Source organism: Lutzomyia longipalpis, chromosome 2 (genome assembly GCF_024334085.1).
Source record: "Lutzomyia longipalpis isolate SR_M1_2022 chromosome 2, ASM2433408v1".
Lineage (NCBI taxonomy): Eukaryota > Metazoa > Arthropoda > Insecta > Diptera > Psychodidae > Lutzomyia > Lutzomyia longipalpis.
This window is the reverse complement of record NC_074708.1, coordinates 26097190-26121592: the sequence shown is the minus strand read 5'-3', so window position 1 is coordinate 26121592 and position 24403 is coordinate 26097190. Positions and strand designations below refer to the sequence as shown.

General features: G+C 35.2%; 1 long non-coding RNA gene across 1 annotated transcript; it reads right to left on the bottom strand.

Moving 5' to 3' along the window:
* Positions 1-182: 182 nt before the first annotated feature.
* Positions 183-22255, bottom strand: LOC129789819 (uncharacterized). Its single transcript, XR_008750506.1, has 2 exons — positions 21298-22255; positions 183-7066 (listed from the first exon to the last, which is right to left on the bottom strand). It is a non-coding gene; the product is annotated as an uncharacterized LOC129789819 (long non-coding RNA).
* Between the last annotated feature and the right edge of the window lie 2148 nt (positions 22256-24403).

Genomic DNA, 24403 nt, shown 5'->3' with positions numbered 1-24403 from the left:
AGTCTCAGAAATCTCTGCTGGGTACACACAGAAAAATTTTTCGCATTTTGTGAATGCGAGTGAAATGGTTCGCAGTTTCAATCTGCGAGCCTCAGGTAGACTCGCACATTACTATTACGAGTCTATGGTAGATAGTTTCTTTCTCACTAACATTTGACAGGTTTTTTTTGACAAGCTCCTTGTTTATTTTTAATTTGGCCGTTACTGCAATGCCTCATCTAAAGAACACTGACACGATTTTCTAGAGACGTGGTATATGAGATATTCAGTCCAGAAAACGTTTTTACACGTTTTTTTTCTGGTTTTCCTGCAACAAAAAAGCATTTTCATCATACACGTATGATTTTGGATCATTTTATAAAAGATGTTACACCATTGAAAGATTAATGGTGCTATGCAGGAATTTCATGTCAAGAAAAAATGATCATGACATTTTTTCCTGACATTTATTTTTGTCATTCCCTCTCACTCCCACTAATGTATTTCACTATCTTTCATCTTTTTCTGACACATAATCACGACATTTTTTTTCATGGCATGCATTTTTTCTTGTGCACATGTTTTTCATGAATTTTCTCAGCATTTGGGGATATTTTCCTCATAGAAAAGTGGAAAATGCTTAGCTAAGGAGTCCATAGTGGCAGGGAAACAGTGAAAAGCGGAAAATTATGGTCATTTAGCGGTCAAATATGTGAAAATGCGCGAAGTGAAAAATCAAAACATTCTTTCCCTGACCAATTTTTACGAGATATTTTTCTGTATTTTCACGACACAAATCACTTCCTGCAGGTTTTTTGGACCTTCCCACAGGTCATCTGCAACACGGAAGGTCTGTGTGGGGTCAGGGAAATGCTTCCTGGGTGGTGGAATCCCACCTGAACGCGGAATAAATTGGTCCGGGAATGAATGTTTTGCTGTCGAAATTTCACTGTTTTCACTTATTTGGCCGATAAATACCCACGATTTTCCACTTTTCACACTTTCACAGGCACTAAGAACACTTCCACAAGCAGCTTTTCACTTTTCCCGAGATAAAATATCACAATTCACAGAGAAAATTGAAGAAAACTAAGAAACAAGTTCACTTCACAAGAGCTTGAAAAAGAATGTCGTGAACATGGGTCAGAGAAAGACGAAAGATAGGGAAATACATTAGTGGGAGTGAGAGGGAATGACAAAAAAAATGTCAGGAAAAAATGTCATGATCATTTTTTCTCGACATGAGAAACGTGAATAGACCCATAACTTCTGCAAAAAGATTTCGTGACGACATGTCATAGGATAATCCATACCATTTTCTCTTTTCGTCATTGAATAAATTCTTAATATATCCAATCATTTACAAAATTTTGCAAATATTTTTTTTATAATTACAAAAAAAAAACCAAAAATTATTTATAGAAAATTAAATTAAGCTGTTTTACGAAATCTTATGTCGCAAAGTGCTACTTTAAAATAACACGAGCTACTTTAGAAAGGATTTTCAGTCGGGATTTCGCCCTCAAATTCTTTTGACCGCCATCTTGCATACCAAACTATTATTGATTTTTTTTAAATTCATATCCTTGATTCTACAAAATAGGGCTTTATAACGTTTCATAAGATCTATATTTTCCTAAATTAAAACAAATAAATTAATAATTAAAATAAAAAAAATAATATTCGCGTGAAATACAAGTTTATGGTTATGGGAAATGTGAGAAACATCATCCAAAAAGCGTGGTTGTAAAATAAAATATTTATTTTACATTACATTTGTTGGAAAAAAGTTCGGATAAAATGGCGGCCATTTTTGAATTGCTTAAAAATTTTTATCTAAAATTGATCAACGTAACCATATTAATATACTTTCATATTTTACCATTAAGCTTATAATAAGCTTTAATATTTATGATCGGACATTTCGGTTTAGGATTGTTCGTCCGATTGACTTAAATTTTATTTTATAAAGTTAAATTAATGTCTTATGAAACATTATCAAGTTAAATTAGTTTTTGACGATATTTTTTAAATATCCTTTCTAAAGTAGTTCAAGTTATCTTAAAGTAACCCTGCGACGTAAGATTTTGTAACACAGCCTTATTTAAGGGTCTATTAATTAACTTTTGTTTTTTTTTTTAATTATAAAAAATAATTCAAACTTTGAAAGTCATTATGAAATTATTTAATGACGAAAAAAGAAAAAGTATGGATTATCCTACGACATATCGTCATGAAATTCTGTTGCAGAAATTATTTTTTCTATGGTTGTGACATCCTTTAAAAAATATGCGAAAATTTATGTTTTCGAGAAGAAATTTTATTTTTGTGGACCTTTACATGAGATCAGATAATGATTTTTGGTGTTTTAATAGTTTTTCCAGATGAAAAATTAACAAAATAAAAATCATGTGTAAAATTGGTAATTCCGCCCAATTTCCGCGCGGCGCTAGTGTTTGTGAAAGAAACCTTTTAAATGTTTTTTCTGCTATAACATTTGCTTTCTTCTCGTCAATTTTATCAATTAATATTGTATTTTTATTTATCTATTTTGGGCAAATAATGCTATTTATGGAAGAAATATTGCTTTTAAATTGGTGTAAGTGATTGAGCAAATCAGTATTTATAGAATTCAATGTTCAATTTCGGTCCAATAAATGTGAAAATTTTCGAGAAATAGTGCGAATGAGTGCGAGTGAAATATTCGTATTTTGTCTATGCGAGTGGCCCACTCGCAAAAATTGACGATTTGACTGCCACTTTTTGTCATTTTTTTTCTGTGTGTAGGTTTGCTAGCCTCAGTGGAAATTCCAAGACTATTCAAGGGGTGAATAATAGATTTTTTGCTATATCTTCCATAATACATAAATATTTATATGAAATTCAATGAATAGACACATCTTCGTGCACAATAATCGAGCGGAATGTAATAAAATCAAACCACAGCAGAGATTTCCTCAAACAAACGACATGGGAAAAGTCGGAAAAGTTTTAATGGATAAAAATAGCAAAAGCCACTGTCAAGGGGTTTGCAAGCACACGCGAAATTCCTCTCAAAAGTTTCTAATAATAAATTTATTGAAAAGTAAAATAGAAATTTCCCAACATATTATGTCATTTTCCACTCTTCAAGCTAATTTTATTTCATTTATATTGGTTCACATTTTGCACCACAAAAGAGAAGATAATTCATTGAAGTTTTTCATTTAAACTTTTTATGTAATTGCTATGATTTATCTGTTTGTTAGATAAAATTTTCTCGCACAGAATATAGATGGGGTGGATCGAATGATAATTTATTTCAAAATAACCTCGCTCTGCAAATTTTCCAACACTCCTGGCATTTGAAAGTTAAATTGGGAAAAAGAAATAAATTATAAAATCCATTTGTATGTTTTCCGCGAATAAGCATAATCTAAATAATTTTCACATGCTATGTGTATGTATATAATTACACACCCCTTGGCGATTTAATGCAAATCTCGGACAAAAGAGCTCATGGCTGGAAAATGATGAAACAGAGATAATTTTCCACTTCTCCGGATTTATTCCAACGTGCACACATTCATCTCACTGTTGTACCAGAGAAGAGAAAGTTCCTACGGCGCGAGGCAGGGGGGAAGTAGAGAAAAGTAATAAAAAGAAATCCAATTTCACACTCCATTTTTTTCATTAACATTGAAATCAGTGAACGAAAATGAATGTGTCTCTATTCTCTGGGCCCCATTATTGGGGTGGGGCCAGTAAAATAAAAAAAAAAAGACACTGGGTGTTGTTTTTGTCGCTATAACCCCGAAACGCGGAGGAATTCGTGGTAGACCGGCGTAGTACTTTTTGGGGGTAGCGCCAGAGGGAAATTTATCTGCTGGAAGAAATCAAAATTTATGCAAATTAGAGCAGTGGCGGAATCCATAGTTTTCTGATGCGATGTCTCAAACTCACAGAAGGGGAGCTTTGCAAAAGGGAATTGCTTCGCCGAAGAAGTGGATCAAGTGGTGTTGACGACTCTCCTTGGCGACACCAAAAGCAATTTCTTGCGTGAGGGGATGAACGACATTTTTTCCCAACCAACCACCACCATCCCCCACACTCTGGCGTCATTTCCGTGGGGAAAAAGTCTTCAAAACGCATGAAAGCCGGGCTTTTGAAATGCCGGGGCACTGGGGACGGCAACCCTCGCCCTATCCCCAATTTATATTCTAAATAAACCCTCCAAGGCACTACTGTGTGTTCTTTTTTTTTGCTTCTCCTTTGCCACATAGTACTTGTGGATTAAATTTTCGCAAAAGGAAGTGACGCTGTTCCTTAAGGGAAGTGCTCCATCTTCCTCTTCTGCCTGTGTGTGAGGGAAAACAATGGGAATCCTTATTTATGTTCCTTCAGCGTAGGTGCTTCCTTTTGTCTTGCCTTATCCTTGCTATTTGACGAGAGAAATCCCATTCCGCCAGCCAACCACATAAATTTAATGGGAATGAAGCACAAAATCTTAAAATGACAAGAGCAAATCTTGAAAAGAAATTCTGCAGTCATCGTAAAGGGAATGTAGGGATTTTTTCTTATAAAGCTCTTAAACACTGTTAAGGAGAAGAGGAATTTTTCTTAGCGCCATCTTTTGAGAAATTTTTGCTCATTGTACATAATCTGTTGTCTTTCAGTTATTCTTGAAAATTAGAAGAGTTTTTAAATATTTTCTGGTGGTAAAAAGGAATTTATGAATGCGTTTTTGTCTAAAATGTAAGAATATTTCTTTTTATTTGTAAAATTTTGTGTATTAATTACTGAAAATCTTATGAAAAGAATTGTTGTATTTTTGAATATTTATTTCAGTTTTTTCTTGGGGGATTCTTATGTGAAATTTTCAATTCATCTTACATAAGGAAAATAATAAAATTTCCTAATTTAATTTAAAGTGTAATGGAAAAATGTGTTTTTAGCGCCATCTTTTGGGAAATATTCGGTATTTGTGCCCCATCTATTGTCTTGAAACTTTTCTTTAAAATTGCAAACATTTCCAATGTTATTTTCTTTGTATTTAGTCATTCAATTATTATAAAAATAATTGTTGAATATTTTTTCATTATTTTTTAGAATCTTTTAAGGTGACATTTCAATAAATCCTGCACATTAAGAAAAGTAATAAACTTCCCTAATTAAATTTAATTATTGTAGTTTAATTCTAAAATTAAGAAAATGCCACAAACAACCTTTACTATTTCAGATATTTCTCAAGAATTCCAGCAATAACGTCTAGAATTTATCAAAGAATCACTTAACCACAAACATTTCTGAGCATATAGTGCGGTGTATCAAAATCAACCAACTTTCAATATTACAGAAGAGAGTTTTATGTTTGCTCTCAAACCGAAAGCTTCTTCAAATGGTGAAAATCATAGTTTTCCCTTTTAGCTCTGGCTACCTGCTGCAAAACATTTCCCATATTATTCTCTGTCTCTCTCCTAAAATGTCCCATGAAATTCTACAGAGTACTTTAGGAATTTGACGAGAGTACCGGAGAAACTCCTTCAAGCAAGTCCACTTGAGTACTGTCCCCCATCCTTACAGATCCTTGTTTTCCGGGTCATAAATAACATGGCATTGGGGGATGTGTTTTGGAGGAGCGAGGGGGTGGGTGCAAAGAGAAAAATGATCTCTTTTTATTCACTTCGTCTTGAATTGCTCCTTCACGTGCAAAAATATCCCAGTTACAGGATATAAACACTCCAATAAGTCTTGGCATCAACCCTCTCGTTTTTCGTCCATTTTTCACACACACAAAAAAGGCTAAGTGCTCCATTTTGAACGGGTGCGGAGAGGGGTCCCGGGGGGTGGGGGAGGGTGCTTTAACCCCACGGAAATCCTTCTTCCAAGACTCATCCAGATGGTGCCGAAATTTTCCGTGTTGGACGACACACAAATAAATCCCGACATTGTGTCACTGTGGGTTGGTGCGGGGGTTGGCAAGTACTTAACAAATTAAATGGAATTTATCAACATGGAATTGAGTTGCTCATTCATTTTCCACCCTCACCCCCCATCCACGGGAAAGTGCTTTTCGCGTGAAAATACCAAGTGGATTGTAAACAACACAATTCATCTCGATTGTGAGCTTTTTTTTTGCGCAAAAACCCAAATCTCTGTTTTTTTCTTCCTTTCTCTCACAGTCTGCCATTTGGGTGCAGGGGTGATGGAGGAGAGGGTGGTTCGAAAAGCTTTAGTCTTTCATTTACTACCTCCACATTGCGTCTCTGAGTCGCCTCCACCAAAAGCAAAATTACATTCTCAGAGAATTCTTTTCTGTATATATGGGTTTGGATGGAGGAGGGTTCCCTTCTGTGGCGCTCCTTTTATCCTTTTCTCTTCTTTCGGCAACACAATTCACGGGGAGGTGAATTTTTGGTTTAATTGAATGACTACATTGTGGGGAGGAGGGTGTTTTTGCGATGGAAATGAGAAAAAATACACAATCCTCCTTGTCTCCGCTTTTTTCCCATCTGCCGCCCATTTATTGCAAACAAACTTCGACATTGAGCTTTTTCCTCTCATTCTCTCATCTCATTTCTCCGGGGGGGGGGGGGGGGGGGGGGGGGAGGGGGTGTGCTCCCACCCACATCCCCCACACTAAGGGTTGTTTTGTGATAAATGTTGGCGAGTGGTGGTTTCAATGAAGGGAGAAAGAAGAAAAGGCTGTTTGGGTTTCAATGGATGGAGTGAGCTTTTGTATAAGAAAGGAGATGGGACTGGGAAATGCTGAAAAGTGCGGATTCGCAGAGGAATCTCGCGATGTTATTGTGTTGAGTGTTCCACGACATTGTCACAAAAATAAGCATCACGATGTGGGTGAATACAAAAGCAAAAAAAGGATTGAAAGGGATACGCGCTGAGAAAAGACAAAAAAAATCGCAAGCTCCCTTCTACGGAGAGGGTGCAAAATTTCCCGCATTGCAGAATTAATTTATTGTCTTTCACCCTCCACCCCCATTAATTGGCAGGACAAAGATAAAAATCCACATTGAATGTACTCACCCTCCGACATTTTTTCCATTAAGGACGCAATTTACACTGCCACTTTGCTGACCAAATGATTGTTCTGCAAGAGAGAGAGGGAGAAAAAAAAGAAAAATAAATACAAGGAAAGCAAATGGTAGAATATTATCATTTTCTCGACACAAATTGAACATATTTTTGCCTAAGGGGTGGAAATCAAGAAGAGTTGTGGAAATGTGATGAGTGGCCCTCCCACGACCATAGAACTCTGAATACATTTCCAAATGCCACACACAGTGAAAGGGGGGAGGAAAAATAGAGCTTAGAGTTGATGGGGAAATAGATTTTAGATAAAATTTTCTACTTTTTGAAAGTCGTTTCAATGGCTCCATCTAATTGCGACTCAAAAAAAGACTACTTGCAGCGCAATCGTCTTATTCAGACTCAGCTTTTGCCTAATGTAGACTCAGTCTTTGCCTAATGGTGACTCAATTTTTAACTTATCTGTACTACAAAATACCTAATGTAGTCGTTACATTAAAAACAATAAGACAACGAATATTTTAAACATATAGGGGATGTATAGTGAGAGTTAAACATATGCCAAACATAAACATTTATGCCCCAATAAAAATAGTATTACATTATTCAGGTAAGAAGTGGCTTAAAATATTTTTTTAGAGGACAGCTAAGACAGCTAAGGGGAGGGTGAGGTTGCAGCTCGTAATAGTCTCCACTAGATCCATACTAAATTTCATTAGGATCGACCTAACCATTTCGGATGAGTTTACCCACAAACAAACAAACAGATTTTCTGTAATATATTAAGATTCCTCTAAAAAGATTCTTTCTGTTAAAAATATTCGCTGTCCTATTTTTTTAAGGGGCCAATTAGTTAAAACTCGCGGCTACATTAGGTATTATTTAGTACAGATAAGTTAAAAATTGAGTCACCATTAGGCAAAGACTGAGTCTACATTAGGCAAAAGCTGAGTCTGAATAAGACGATTGCGTCGCAATTAGTGTTTTTTTTTGAGTCGCAAGTAGGTAAATTTGCGTCAGCATTAGTTTCAACCCTTTTTCAATTGACAGAGCTCAAAAGTCTTTAAAGCTCTTTTATTTGTAAAAAAAATTTACTTTATCCATTATTTTAATCTAGAATATTAATCCACCAAAACTTATTCAACTCTGATCAATTTCAGCATTAACTTCTTCGTACAGAATTTATGCTTTTCTCTCTGTTTTGATGTGTTTCCGTTCATTGCAAGTCTTTTCCTACAGTGTGCGGGGCTGCACTGCGTGGGCGAGATGGTTTGGGGTGGGTTGGTAATTGATGTATGTAATTGAATTTGACGCTCAATTTAGTGGACATTAAATGGAAAAAAAGAGAAATGATAAAAAATGTGAACTTTTTTTCCCTCTCGCCCAATTCGTCATGTTTTTTAGGCACATATTCATTGTCAAATAATTGAGTTGCCCGTAGCGTTAATTTATGGTGGACAACTCTGAATTTTCCAATTAAACCCATTGTTGTTGTTTGAAACCCTTTCTGGGCTGTTAATCTTCTCCCCATATATCGCACGGATTTTTTTTCGCTACGGCTGATATCATCGATGCGAAAGGGGTTTTTTTCCCGGGAAAATCTCATCAAAAGTTATTTATTTATTTTTGTGGATGCCATTCAAAAATATGCCGCATAGGCTTGTCCCATAGCATACATCTCCCCTATGCTCGGTTGATGTTGCATGAATCATGGGAATGGCATAGTCGCAAAATGACATGAAATGAAGCATCTTTCTGCAAGCATCTTGATGAAAGCTGGGCTCTTGTGGCGCGGATGCTTCGTGACGGAGTATCTTTGGTGGGAAAAGATTACAATTTATGTTCTTGTTTATGTTTTATGCGCACAAGGAATTTTCCCCTTTTGTTTTATCTTCCTTCTTCCGGCGAAATTTATGGCACTGTTTGGTACGTGTACAAATTTATGATTTATCTATTGAGAAATGTCCCGGAAAAAAACATCCAAAAACTCCTCCCGACATGCGAGAGCTTTGTCAGGGAGGTTGTGAAGTTTCTTCACGCGGGGGTGGCCGAAGGGAACGGTGGTGGTGGTGGTGTAGCAAATTGCTAAGCACAGCAAGTTGCAAAAGTGAGTGGAATGACATCCTTTTTAGTGCCTCTTTGGCGTCATCGAGAGGGAATTTGCCGCATTCTCCAGGGAAGAAAAAAAGCTCACCTACTTCGTGGAATGAAGACGAAGCTGGGGAGCTTTTGTGCTTTTATGGGATTGCTGCGAAGTCTCTGGAAGGGGACGTTAATTATGGCAATAAAATGAGGAAAGAAAATTGAGTTGTTTTGTTGAAGAGATAGAAAAAGCCTTTTGAACCTTTGTCATGATAAAGATTTTTTAATGCCAGAATCCAATTTAGAAAATACAGAGATAGTTGCTAATTTAAAAAATTAATTCAATGAAGAAAATAATTGAGAATAAATACTTCTTCAAAGATTCATTAATATTTCGAACACTTTTAGGGATTCTATAAATTTTTAAATAAATTTATTTTAGATTATAATCAGTTATTAAAAACCCCGAAAAATATTTTTAGAAGATTACTTTTAGAAATGTAAAAGAAAATAGAAGTTTTAATGTATTGTAAATCATTAAAATCTTGAAAATCATTTCATTCTTGATGAAATGCCAGAAAATTATTTCTGGAGCTTTCGAGAATAAACCCAAATTATATTTTATAAAGTTTAAGCTAACTTGGTAAGAAAATATAATAAGATTTCTCAAAATATTTATAAAATTCTCGAAATTGTATTCCTCAAATAGAACTTGGATTCATTAATCCAAAAGAATTTTTCCAGACTGTTTAAAACTTTAATTAAAAAGTCAAGTGAAACTTTAAAAAATCTTCAAATATTTCATTCAATGAAGAAAAAGAATAAAAGAAAATCCTGTAAAATACAAAAAGGAAAAACTCTAAAAATTTCTCCCATCACTTGAAGTTTGATTAATTCAAATCCCCAAGCCATTGAGGAATCCCGCTATCCCAATGTTGCTTGCTTCTCACACAGATTTTATTTTTAGCTCCAACTTTCATGTATGGATTGCAAACTATTTTGGGATCATAAAACACAAATATAGCATTTTGGGGGAAACACATGCGGAGGAAAAATGAGAGAGAAAAATCGCGGGGAAATGCGAGTTTTCTCGAGATTCGTGCATGCTCACGAGTTTGCGAGGAATTCAGCATAATCGGGAAAATATATCACATGGAATGTTGAGCCCCCTCCTCCACACAGCATTCACATCCCATCCTCCCCCCCCGGAGTCCCATAAATTTCCACTTGCTGTGCATAAAAGACTATTTTGATGCTACTCCGTGTGATCTGTGGCGAGATTTTGCCGGATAATTTCACATGGGAGCTTCCGCACGAAGAAAATCAAGTTAGAAAATGCAAATCCTTCTCTTTACATGCATTATGTAGTTTTGGAAGCTTTAGCTATGTACATTGAGAGATTTTATGTTTTGCCTAAAAATGCAAAAAAATGGGATTATGAGGCATCTATCGGAGCTTTCAAACTGCTTTAGGATATTGCTGAAAATAAATTCATCCCACATTGCTCTGAGTGTGTATCTCCTGGCATTTTAGGGAGTTGGAGAAGAAAGTGGTTATATCATAAGAGGGTGCGAGGAGAAGGCGCAACATTGAAGAAAGATTTGGGTTCTAAATGATGGAAATAAATAAAGGGATTGAAATATTTTGAATCTGGCGGGAAATGAATATTTCTTCTCAACTTCTTCGGGGTGGTGGCTTTTGGGAATCAAAAACGGGGTGTGGGAAAAAGGGATGATTGTGAATTATTGGGGGTGATGTCAACATAAAAATACAACACTCGTAAATCGTTCACTTTTATTTTTCCAAAGAAAACTTTAATGGGAAGAAAAAAAAAGAATTCAAAGCTCTCTGTCAATTTTAAATTTTTCCTAAAATCGAAAAGTTCTTAAAGCATCTAGTTGGGGAATTTTTAAACAGAAAATTCCCCTCTCATATCCCTCTGCCAAAATACGCCCACGCGATAATCCATTCTCCATCTTTGTGTTTTCCAAAGCAGCAGGTGAAAATATTGAAAATTGGGAAAAGAAAACACATTGGAATAAATTTGCGCGAGGGTCCTCACACCCCATCTCAATGGAAATTAGGGTGGAAAATCAACCAAATGAACCTATCAGACGAGAATATTTATTTAGGCGACTTTTACCTGCCACAGAGCCACTGAGCCCCTCAATTGACGTGGAAGTTGAGGGGGTGGGTGAGGAAAGGCCTCCATGGAGCTCTATTAATTGAGTTTGTGGGATGCGAAACATCCCAACCCCCGCAGGAGTGGGTGGAGATGGTGTTTGATGGAATTTAATTTAATACCGTATCACGGACTCGTATTTACGCACACAGGTTTGAATTTTTAGCGTGAGAACCCGCATTCGCAATACCCCAGTTTTTTCCTCGCTTGTTTACGTCGCATCTCATTAAGTTTTCCCGAAAAAAAAAAGCGTTTAAAGAGATTGATTTTTATTAGGAATTTTCGATTAGAAAAAAAAACAAGCTTCTAAACTTTAAATTGATTTGTTTTTGTTCAATGAAAAGTTTTAGAAAAAAGGTTTTTTTATAAAAACATTAAAAGCTTCATTCAGAACGTTTTTCTTCTATGTAAATGTTTGATATTTTCTACAAATAAATTCAAATTTCATCCAATGAAAATTTTCAAGAAGAAGCTTCAAAGCTTTCAATGTACATAATTAGAAAGAATTTTAACCCCCAAATCAATAACGATTTATAAAAAATATATAAAGCTCGTAAAAATACAAACATGATTAATTTTTTAATTAAAAGGAGAATTTCAGGAATTAGGGGAATTAGGTTAAACTCCATCAGACCTCATTTATAAAGCTCTCCTTGTTGATTGATTGCAGTAGAGCTTTCCTCATTTTAACATACTAACATACATATGTAGCTTCATGCTTTTGAACACAAAATAATCTGTAAGCTATATATTGCATATCATGGTCTGAATTTCCAGTTCATTCCATTTCATGTTTTGACGACCGCCCGTAATTTGTGGCTTTTTCTCTCTCACAGCAAAATGTCTCTGACACCCACACCCTGCTTCCGGAAGAATGGGGGTAACGCAAACAATTGACCAAATGGTACATCCTGAAGCCCTTGCGGTTGTTGGGCTTGTGTGAGGTGAGGGATGGAATTACACTGGACGAACAATTTCGAGAATTCCAATAAATTTCCTCCTTGACAAAGTGAGCTTATGGTGGTTTAACCTCGAAAATCCTTTTCAAAATCTACCATTGTTAATAACGCCGGACACACCGACTCCAAGTAAATATTGTTGAAATATTTACAACCACCACTACCACCCCTTTATACCTTGCTGTGGATTGAGCAAGAATTTTTCTCTTAGCCCGTATGTGACCAAAAGGAATGCCACACAGGTCTTGTAAGGGGACGAAGAAGGAGGTTGAACGCCCCAGAGGAGTTGGAGAATATATAGAATAAAAAGCTCCCGTGTGGGGAGAATTTATCGGGCGGGTTATTTGAAAACAAATCTCCTGTGAAAGACGATGAAGGGTGAATCGAATTGAGACATAATCGTGAAGCAAAAGGAGTCACTCGACCCTTGAGGACAAATTACCGGAACTCCTTTTCGGGATGGGGGGAGGTACAAAGGCGCCCATAAGGGGTGTGTATACATAGTTTAGTGTTTGATGGAGGGTGGGATGAGTTTGAATTTGTAGCATAAAATAAATTCACTTAGAGGCACACGCACCCTATCGCATATGGGGGAGGTGCTGTGCGACACGCACTAGTTGCTCGAGGGGGCAATTTTGCTTGCCTTTCAAATTTACCCCTCATTTGCCACCCTTGCCATTAAATGCCCCCCCAGGGGGGCTTTTTTGTACTCTCGCGAGTCTCCCGTCAATCTCTTCACTTTCACTCACAAAACACCCCCCAAACCACCTCCAGCTATGTTCGAGGTATATTATTTCCCCTCGAGTGGAGAGTTATTAATTATTGTATTTGTCACGCTTCGAAAAGTGTTTCAAGTGTGGATCAATCACATGAGTGTCGGGGGGTGGGAGGGGTGGAAAAAAAGAGCTGAGCATACACTTAAAGCCTTCTTGGTGATTTCTTCTTTCTCCATTTTTTTTTCGGAGGACGAAAAGGGCGGCTTTTTCTACGCCATGAACTGACAGGGAGATCGTTGGAAGATGAAAGAACGGGGAGGATGTTTCTTTCCGGAAAGCTCCTATGGAAATTGATTTTACCTTTTCATACGGAGAGACCTCCCAAGAGCCAATCCTATGGATTTTGTGGTGATTCTTGCATGAATATGGGTATATAAACTCCTTTTTGGATTGAAGGTGAAAGTTCCCCCGAAAAAGGGATATTTTCTATGGATTCAGGTTTTGCTCGCAGAGATTTATGAAAAAGTTTATTGTTCCTTAGGAGACCGTAAAAGTTAAATTATATACAGAAGGGTATTGGGTCGATGGTTTACAAGATTTTAATTCTTAGGACGCATATAAAATATTTATTAGATCTGTATTAAAAAGTTTTTCCTCCGAAAAAACACAAATTTCCATCTTGGTGGTCTCTGGTGGAGGGATATTCATTTTCTTATCATAAAAGCTCCTTGAAAAGTTATCTCCTCGCTGCTATTGTTTTATGTTGTTCTTTGGCAAATTCATACTGTGTTGGCATACATACAAAATTTCCACAAAGATGGCGTGAGAAATTTTCTTGTGATGCCTTATCGTGAAAATCACTCGCTAAATGTTTACGTTGGTGCTTGGCGAATGTTTCTTCTTCAGCTGTGTGTGTGTGTTTGGGAAAGTCTGGCCGTTGAATACACTGGAAGAATTATTTATATACACACGGTTGAAAATAAATCTGATAATCACTGTGCAGCATATTTACATTCGTTAAAAAGCCAAGTTCGTCGTTGTAAAATTTTGTGTCATGCTATTTTAGGGTTCGCGGGAACGTCTTGTGGTGACTCCCACACCGACGTATTTTGGGATTTATGGTTTGTGTTGGGGCTGTGCAAAGATTTGCATGACTGCATGCATGTTTAGCACACCCCCACCTCTTCCATTTGCACACCCTTCTGGCAGGTGAGGGTCGTGATGTGTGTCTGTCGAAATCATCCCCCACAGGGGGTTAGATGATTCCTCAGGAAATTCCTCAATTGAAAGGAAACTCACGCTATATGTAGTATTTCTCCCAAGGATAAGAAGTGCCAGACATGCCAGAAATATCCGCTGAATTTTCCAATAAAATATCTCACTCTCTGAGGAACGACAATATCTCTCTCTTTTTGTGGCCTTTTCTCTTCTTTTATTGAGTGAAAATCAAAAGAAAATTCTTTGAAAATTTACGCGCTATTAACTTTAATGAATGATCTACTTCTAATGCTCTACTTCTTTAAAAAAATATAACTAACTCTAAAGAATTATAATAATCAACTTGTCCCAATTAGTTAAATTGAAATTACTCCAACACAACAATTATTAACATTTAATCTACATAAACACAAAAGTTTCAACATAATTCATAAAGTTTTCAACATGGATTTGCATGGAAGTTTATGAAAGAGAATTTGAGATTCTGCTAAATATATTTACAGTGCAATTTTGTTGATAATTCAATGATAATCTTGTGCTATAAGTTGTCATCTCTCAAAAGTTCAATATTCGCCATGATATCAAAGCTTCGTCCAAGAAGCTTTTCAAACTGAGAAGTATATAGCAAAAAAATAAAGAAAGTTTCTGTATTGAAAATTCCGCAGAACATTGACATTTTATTAAAAAGCAATTTAGGATTTAATGCAGTTTTCAAACTCAAATGCACTCTCAGGTGTCTGCAAAACTTTATTCATAATATCTCAGGTGTGTGAATAATAATAAAGTAAATTAAAAAGCACTCATATTAAGTGAAAACTGAAGAAATTCTTTGGTAAAGAAAAGTTTCTCAAGAAGCAGAATTTTTGTGAAAGAACTTTAGGCACTTTCCACACGAAGCTTTTTTCAGTATTTTATTGATGAATGCGTTCAATATAAAATGAAAATTAATCAATGAAAAAGCTTCCGCAGGGGATAATCATCTTTAGATGCTTCCCGAATAAATTTTAAAAAGATTTTTCTCCAAAAAAAAAAGAAAGTTCAAGTTTTTGATTTTCTTTTTTATAACATTGAGTAAAACAAAAGGAAATTTTCTTTGGAAGTTTAAAATAATTCTCAAATAAATCTACATAATTCTAAGTCAAACTATAAACTTCTTTTTAAAATAAGGACTCTTCTCTTGTTTGCTATTTATAAGAAAACTCAAGAAACTCAGCAAAACACGTTCTCACCCAGAAGAAGTTAACCTAGTCTGTCTTAAAAAAAAGCTTTGAATCAATATTATTTCCCACCCAATATGCAAATAGAACCTCCCATAAAACACCTCAACCACGTCTATATTCATGAAAGAATTGCAGTATCCCTTTCACGACAGCTGGGTCAATATTTATCCTCTTTTTGTTTTATTTTCTTCTTATTTTCTTGAATTTCTTGAATCAAGAATAAAATTTAATTAATTATCACAATATTGATAGGCAAAAGAGAGATAATTGCAGTGGATTTTTTTTTGGATTGTAAAATCTGCCACGGAATTAGTTGGTATACCACAATCGTGGCATACCAATTTCTTTTGAAAATATCGTATTAGATCATTTTAGATGAGTTCGTCTGTTTGAAAAAAAAAAATTAATTCTGAAATATCTTTTGTGAAAGAAAGTATATTTTTTAACAATTCTTTTCAATTTTGGAAGAGTTTTTTCAATATTTTCTCTTCATATATTGTAATATATTTTGTTTATTAATTTTTCTTTTTTTTATATATTTTGTAAGCTGAAAACAGATCTGTGAACTCTTAAATGATTTTGTATATATTAAATGAATAAACATTTTATTATTATTAAAAAAAAAATATTTTTTAACAAAAACAATTGAAAGATTTTCGAAAAATCATTAAAGGGTTAACATCGCATGAGACAGGAACATTGCTTCAAAGCTCCCTCCGCCTCTAAATGTATCTTGCAACCAAAACTGCTATCCCCTATCAGCTGAATTGATGTGTTGTGCTTTCCTCAATCGATTATGTAATACCGCTTCTGGAATGTTGTGGGGAAATTTGCAATTTTCCCCCTCTGCATTCTGTGTGGAATGCGGTACGTTGGGCGGGCGGGTGGGGAGTTTGTTGAGGTACATACATACACGACGTGAAATGTTGCCAACATTAGTGATATGGCATTATAAGGAGGGACTTGTCGTGATTGTCGTAAAAAGTCAGATTTTATTTTTATTCACACTGTCACCTCCATTGAGAGTGCTGAAAATCCTTTCTCACACCACCCTCCCCAACATTTTTCATGTGTCCTCCACTTTAACCCCCATTCCCCCTGCTTGTGGTGGTGCTGTTTTTTTTATCATCGTCCTGCGATACACTCCTTTAATTTTATTTTATGATCTACTATAAATTTTCATTGCAATCTTGTTGCCGTGGCTCCGACCAACCATTTGACGAAAATCCACATTTACCGCACTTTTTAATGCTATATACTGGGTCTCCCAATGTCGAGCAGTGGTTGTTGCATCTGTGAGAATGACACTCGGTGAAGAGATAATGTTTATGAATTTCCACGACATGTGTGAAGAGATAATTTCACAATTTTCCCCATCCGGGTGGAAAATCCCCCCAAGAGGGATTCATACACTCGCCCCCAAGGCTTGTGCGAAGTGAATGAGACAGACCGCAGCTGAGATAGTGAAGCTTTGGGGAATCCCTCATGGCAAATAGACACAGTTCGGTGCACCTTGACTGGGTGTGCAGTGCACTGTGCAGGTATACTTGTGCACTTTTCATGGAGATATTGGTGGGAGGGATAACGTGAAATACCTGGGAAATTGAATTTACTACATTATTGCCAGGTGAGATACGTACAGTGCACAGGAGACAAGCTGAAAACGATTCGTTATGCGGGATTTCTCAAATTAAGCTCCGGAGCAAATGAGAATTGTATGGTGCAGTCTAAAGATTTCCCAAAATCAACACTTATTCATTTGTTGAAAAGAAAACGCTCCCATTTGCATTAAGGAATTACAATGAGAACAAGAAATTTAAAATGAATTTTCGAAAAAGCTCTTCATAGACATTGGTGTTTGTAGAGAATTTAATTATATGTAGGTATATAGAGCATTGTCTTAATGATATTATTTTAATTGAAGATTTATATTTTCAGAGGTTTAATACAAATTCTTCGTTTAAAATTTCTTTAAAAACGAAAGCGTTGTGAAATAAATTCCTTCTTAGTTTTAAAAAAAAAATTGAAATCTGTTCTAAAATATTTAGGAATAAATTTCAATTTAATTTCCCACCTATAGGAATTATTTTAAAACGATCCAATAAAGCAATAAAATGTGGAACAAACAATAATTGGATATTATTGTGCAATTTATTTGAACATTTGTCAGATAGTATTGCCAAAACAATAATATTGTTTAACACATTTCACTTAATTGACAAAATCATTCAAAATAATACGGCAATTTTTGTAATTTAGTTTTGCAAATATCACAAAATCAATGGACTAAAAGAAAATACATGTTTAATTAATAAATTCATGGGTGGTTTATTTTAAACCAAAAAGCCACAATGTATACATTGTGTCCAATTAATTAATTAATTTTAATTGAACGATGAAGAGAATAGTGTGGAAAATTTTTACCTTTCAATATTAAATTACTCATGTGAAATTTTGATTTTATTTTTCAAATAATTTTTTAATAAAAGGGAAAATCTATTTTTTTTACATTATTTTAAAATATAGTTTAGTGTTTGAAATATAATATTTAGGTATTAAGTAATATTTAAATATTTTCATACATTATGTAGAGTATTAAATAAATACCTACTGCGTGAAAATGAGTTTCAAATTATTTCAATTTTGTTTTTGTAAATAAATTGTTTGCTAATTTATATGAGTTTTGTTTTTCGAAATAAGTTCAGTTTATTTATTTATTTGATTATGCTACTTTTCCAAACTTGTTTTTGTATTTTCACTAAAATTAATACGCATTATTTTCATTTTAGAAAACTCTCCCAACCGTGCTAGGTATTTAAATGAAAACTAACACAGAACATTATTTTGTTTTCCTCAAAATTTCAATAATTTATTTTATCAAAAAGTTTTGGGAAAGTTTTAAAATAGTTGAGTGAATTTTAAAGTCTTGTGCGGGGAAACTGCGTGGTTTTCCCGAGAAAATTGTCTGAAAGTGCTTTGAGATTAGACGAATCATGGAAAAAGAGAAAACAAGCACATAAGGTTGTTTATCGTCTCGACTTCTGCTTAAATCTGACAAATAAAATTTACTTCAATAAAATATATAAATTCAATTTAACTGAATGGATTTCTCTGTAGTTCTGTAGAATAATATATGTATGTATGTTAGATATATAGTAACGATGTACATTTCCGAGATTGAGCTTTTCAAGCTTTTGCTTACAATAAATAAATCTGCAAAGTAGGACACAATGGGAAATTCAGATTATATATTTTAGCTGTGTTTCTTTCAGACACAGCTTTTGTGTACCGAGCAAAATCGAAAGTCGTCAGATCGGGCTCAAACTTGGGATGAGCACGAATTAGGGTCCCCACATTCCAAAAAACGTATGCGCCAAAAAATTTTTTTTTCCGGCCGGCCGTCCGTCCGTCCGGCCGGCCGGATCATAAACTTAAATTGCGAGAGAACGGTGATAGATAGAGACTTGCGGTAAACGGCAAAGTTTAAATATCGACCTGAAGAAATCCGAATATGAGGTCAAATTTACCCCCCCACCCCCCCGTCCGCCATTTTGAATAACCCCAAAATTTTGTTTTCGCTATAACTCAGCCCCTGTAATAGCTAAAAATCTGAAATTTTTATATGTTGTAGGGGCCATCAAGAGCTTTCCAACGATACCTCATTTTCGAAAATCGGTCAAGCCGTTTAGTCAATATGGCCGCCACAATTTTTCATCGAAAATCGACCATAACTCGAAAACGGCTTGACCGATTTTGATCAACCCGGGCTCAAATGAAAGATCTCAACAAACCCTACAACTCTCTAGAACATCCGAAGTTTCAAAAGTGACCGCTAGGGGGCCAAAAATTGAAAACAAAATTTTCGATGAGTTTTCGATGAATATCTCGAAAACGGCGACATAAATTTTTTTCATTTTTTCATATGTTGTAGCTGACCATATTATCTAGCTCCATGCCAAAAATGAAGAAAATCTATGGATCCGTTCTCGAGATATAGCCTTCCAAAGTTGGCATGTCATATCTCGGGTTCTACAAGTCCGATCTTGATCAACTCAAGCGCAAATGAAAGGTTTCGAGAAACCCTACAAATGTCTAAAACATTGCAACTTCGAGAAATGACCGCAAGAGGCGCTAAAGTCAAAAACAAAGTTTTCGAAAATTTCGAACTCGAATTTTTCGAAAATGGTGACATAATTTTTTTTCATTTTTCGATATGTTATAGCTGACTTCAAGACCTTTCAAACAAAAAAAAATTATGAAAATCTATGGATCCGTTCTCGAGATATGGCCTTCCAAACATTTCTTATGGTATGACTTTTCAACTTTTCCCGACTTTGCGCGTATTTAAATTAATTTGCGTTCTAGTTTGCTCTCACAAAATTGGTACACTGAAAGAAACACAGCTCCCGTAAGCTTGGTCAGCTTACCAGTACATTTTTGTATTATGTATTTCAAAAGAAATAGAAAGATTTAATGTTGCAAAAGGGTTTAGAACATTCTGCATGAGTTTTGGAATATAACAAAAAACCTTTCCTTAATATTTCTAATTTTTTTTTGAAAGCTCAAACGATAGAAAAATAAAGCTCTTTGCTGCAAATAGATCAAAGAGAAAACTAAATTTTCTCTAAAAGGAGCTTGTTGAAAAAAAAAAGCTTTGATTTTTTCAAACTAATCTAACTAGAACATCTTGGACTTAGTTCCCAGCAAAGCTTATCCTTTTCTCTTTTAAAAGCTTTTTATCTGACTTTTCATAAATAAGGAACATATTTTACTTCCACGAAGTTTCTTATTGATGTTCCAGGTTAAGAGATTTTTAATTCGCCTTATCTGAACGCGATTATTAATTATCTAATTTTGGTCTTTTTAATTAATAAATATCTAGTTGTAAGACTGAAAGAGTAGATAATGAAAAAGAAATGCTATTAAATTCACAAATTCTTTTTTGAAAGGAAGAAATAAGTTTTGTTAAAAAAAAATCTCCAAAAATCTTATTAAGTATTGAGAATTTAAATAGTATTTCCTTGAACAGAATTATCAAACTGAATGTTCTTAGAATCATTTTCAATTATCAGTTAAGACAGCAATTTAATTATTTTATTTAAATAACAGACTATAATGGAATTCATCCAATAGTTTTAAACGAAGATTATTTTGGTTTCATTTATTACCTAAATAATTTCGACATTTGCCAAAATATAATAAAGGAACATATGTATCTTCAACTGTATTGCTAAATTCCTTTTATTGCTCTCTTAGAATTCTAATGCAAAACAACTTTTATCAGCCATTTTGGGACACAATATACAATTTTCATTTCATTCAACTTTTGCATGCTCAATTTTGTCGGAAATTCAATAAAGCTCTCTGAATGCAAAACTTTCTGGCTCAAAATATATATATTTCTGATTTATTCACTTTGTGAATTTTCAATTCAATTTGCGGACAAGATAAGTATTTGCTTCATGAATTCGGGGGAGGGAGAAGGAATCAAGAAGAGAAAATCAAACCAAAAATGATTAGTTTAATGGGGGATTAAATTGCAGTTGGGGTGTGTGGGGGGTGTGTGGGTGCACTCAATCCTCATCATGTGACAGAGATTTTCTCGCCACAATTTTGCAAGAGTATATAGCATAGGGTGGGTGGGAAACAATGACGAGGTTCTAAGGCTTTGTTTCCGGCAGAGGATTTTCATTCATCGCAGTGCGAACTATTTTCAAACAATAGCAACGAGTAATTTGTACAACCATACGAGCGGGAGCTTTTGTAGCTTTCAGTGCTTAACGCACACTTCTCATGGGGAGCTTTTTTTTCGTACAATCCCACCCCACCTCCCTCTTACACAGCAGTGTGGATTGTTAGTTTTTATGTTCTGCGTGGGTTCTATATTAAGACGTCGCACAGATGGAAAAACTTACCGATTCTGCCGTGTTCTCATTTGTTTTATTATGCTCTTCCACCCCACCTTCCGTCACCCCGCACACGGGGAGATTTTCTTATCTCTCTCGGGGCTGTTTGAATGTTTTTTCGCCGTGAGCGTCTCTTATCAGCTGCTACCAGAGTGTGTGTGTGGCAAGAAAAAAAATCACTTCACTTCAATTTCATATTATTTTTTCTTCTTCGACAAATCACGCCATATGCCGCGGATTTTCGTGCATTTTCATTGCCCAATAAATTGACGAGTGAGTCGAGGAGGAAAAAAAAACGAGAAAATGCAGATGTAGGGGGAGGGTGGGAAAAGTGTGCGAATTGTGTATTATTACTCATGTTATTTTTGAAAACTGACACTTCTTGATCGTCCAACGCTTCTTTTTACGGTTTGGTTTAAAAATAATATTCCGGCGCGCGAATAACAAGCATGGTTGAGTTGTAAAAAAAAACAGCCACAGTGCTTCTTGCAATATTCCGCGCAAATTTTCAATCAATCTTCAACGTGGAATTTAGATCTTTTTTTGTAAAGAAAAAAAAAACAAATTTCTCGCGTGGAGTTTATAAATACAAAATGCCAATTTACTCTTCATTCATTTTCCGAGAGTGTTTCTCATCAAAACGTCCCTCACACCGGCAAAACACTCATCAGACCACACTTGGGCTAATTTTCATCTCTTTTCTCGTATATTTTTACATTTTAGCACAATTCGCGATTTTAGCGGAAAAATTTGTTAATTTAACAAAAAAAATCTGCCTTCAGTGAGGCACGCGATGGAAATTCTTTGATTTGTGTGGGCGGAAAAACAAAGTGCAACACTGTCGGTTGAAAAGGTCTATCTGTGCACAATGTGTGTTGGATGGCACCAAGAGTTAACCACTTTGTAATGGTGTCTATTTTTGACTAGATTGCCGAACACCGCTTCATTCAGAGATCGGTCTGGGACTAAGCCCAGAAATTTTTGAAGCAACCATCAACCAATACACTGCGCAATGTAAAATATCCATCACACATAGCATTTTCCCACCACACCAAAAATGTATAATATAACTATGTATGTGCGCCATGGAGCTTTCACGATGAGCACCAAAGTCTCTTCTATACCCCTCCGGGTGATGAAATTTTCCCCCAGAGAGAGGGTCAAATATATATGGCACAAATTTACTTTTCCAATTTGGGAAAACTGCGAGTGAGCGAATACGCAGGAGTTTTCCTCCTCCTACCAAAATTCTATCTTGTTTTGAATTCAAATGCAAAGATGCTGCGAAAAGTCAAAAGGACGCCTTTCGTTGAGTTTTCTCATTTGAATTTTAATCTCCAATTTTTTTTTCTAATTAATAAAAATTTTCTTTTAGGTCACAGAAATTATTAAAAAATAATTTTAGAGAAAATCACAATATATTGTAGGAAAAACTTTGCAAAAAATCACCCACCAAGCACCCCCACTGAACGAAAACCTCACGTAAAAAAACATTTTTTGGCAAACTTCCAGAAGCAATGCATCTGTAGCGAACATCTCGCAATAGATACCGATAGTTGGTTTAGAATGTAAATTTTCCCCTCTTTTCACGCTGTTTGTACACAGAGCCGTTGAGGAGGAAAAGCCGTGTGAAGGAGACACCCAAAAACCCCCGGAGAAAGTGCGAAAGTGACAAAACAACTTCCCCAAGGAAGCCCCACCATGAGGGGAAGGAAAAGAGACAAACAGCTATTTGCTATTTCCACTTCATTTTTCTTTCCCACCCTGCGTGTGTGTATTGGTGGAAAAGCGAAGGAAAAGCCTCTCAAATGGCCCCTAAATGCTATCTACATGACGAAGGGAAAAATTGTGAGAAAAGAGCCGGCACTACTTGCAAATTTTTCGTTCAGTCCTCCCACACCATTGGTTGGGGTGGTGGAATGTTGTTTATTAAAAAAAAACGAAGAAAGCGGAACTGACACCCATTTCCTCTTTCTGGGCATCTCCATCGGCCTCCGACTCATTTTCCGGCACGTGTTTTTGGGCATTTTCCGGATGACATGGAGGGCATCCACCACTAATTGGGGTAGTATTAAGAAAAATTCCACACAATCGATCCTCATTTCTCCGGCTAAAGCATCTTGCTGCGGGAATTAATAACCAGGATTACGGGGGCTTAATCCTCTTCTTATTAACCCTTAAAGGACGCTTAGAAAATTTAGGAAAACTTCTGAAGAATTATTTATTATTTTTGCAATCAAATTATTTTTATTGGAGTTTAAATAACATAACATTTTTATTTTAAATTAATGCTATAGATTAACAGGAACGCCTGAGGCGTTGATTGAAGGCTCGATTGGTTATTTATTGGTATGAATTAAAAACAAACAAAAATAACCATTGGGGGTAGTATATAATTCAATCCCAATTTATTCTGACCGATAAGTGGCAGTTTGGGAAATTCTGATGTGAGAACTTAACCCTTGGCATGAATATACTATTTTTTGGCTTAAATTTTAGTCCGTTTTGGGCTTTAATTTTAGTTTTTTGAGGCTTTAATTAAATATTTTTTAAGCTTTTAGAGATTGAAGACTCTGCCTTTTTAAGGTTGAAAATCAAATAGTACTTTTAGGCTTTAGGCTTAAACTTAGCTCTTTCCTGTTAAATTTACTTGAATTTACTACTTTTTGCTTGACTTTTTGTCTTTTGAATTGAATATTTTCAAAACTTTTCTTTCTCAATCTCTGCCTTTTTATGACTGAAAAAAGTTTTTTATGCTTGAATTTAGCAAGTTTTGGGTTGAGTATACTATTCAGCTTAAAATTAGTCCTTTTAAGACTTGAATTAAATATTTTTAAGGCTTTTGTTCCTCAATCTGAATAATTTCGAGATTAAAAGGTGATATTATGATTTCATTGCGAAATAATCAGATTATTAACGAATAATACGAACATTTTTAAATATTCGATTCGAATAATTTAAATCAGATAAACCCCCTTTGATTAAATGCAAAAAGAAAATTACATTAAAATAATTTCTATGAGAAGACATTTAATTTTTTAATCTACTCAATGACATTAACCATTAATTCTCACGCAACTGAAACTCATTATTCTGATCTGTTCAATAATCCTGC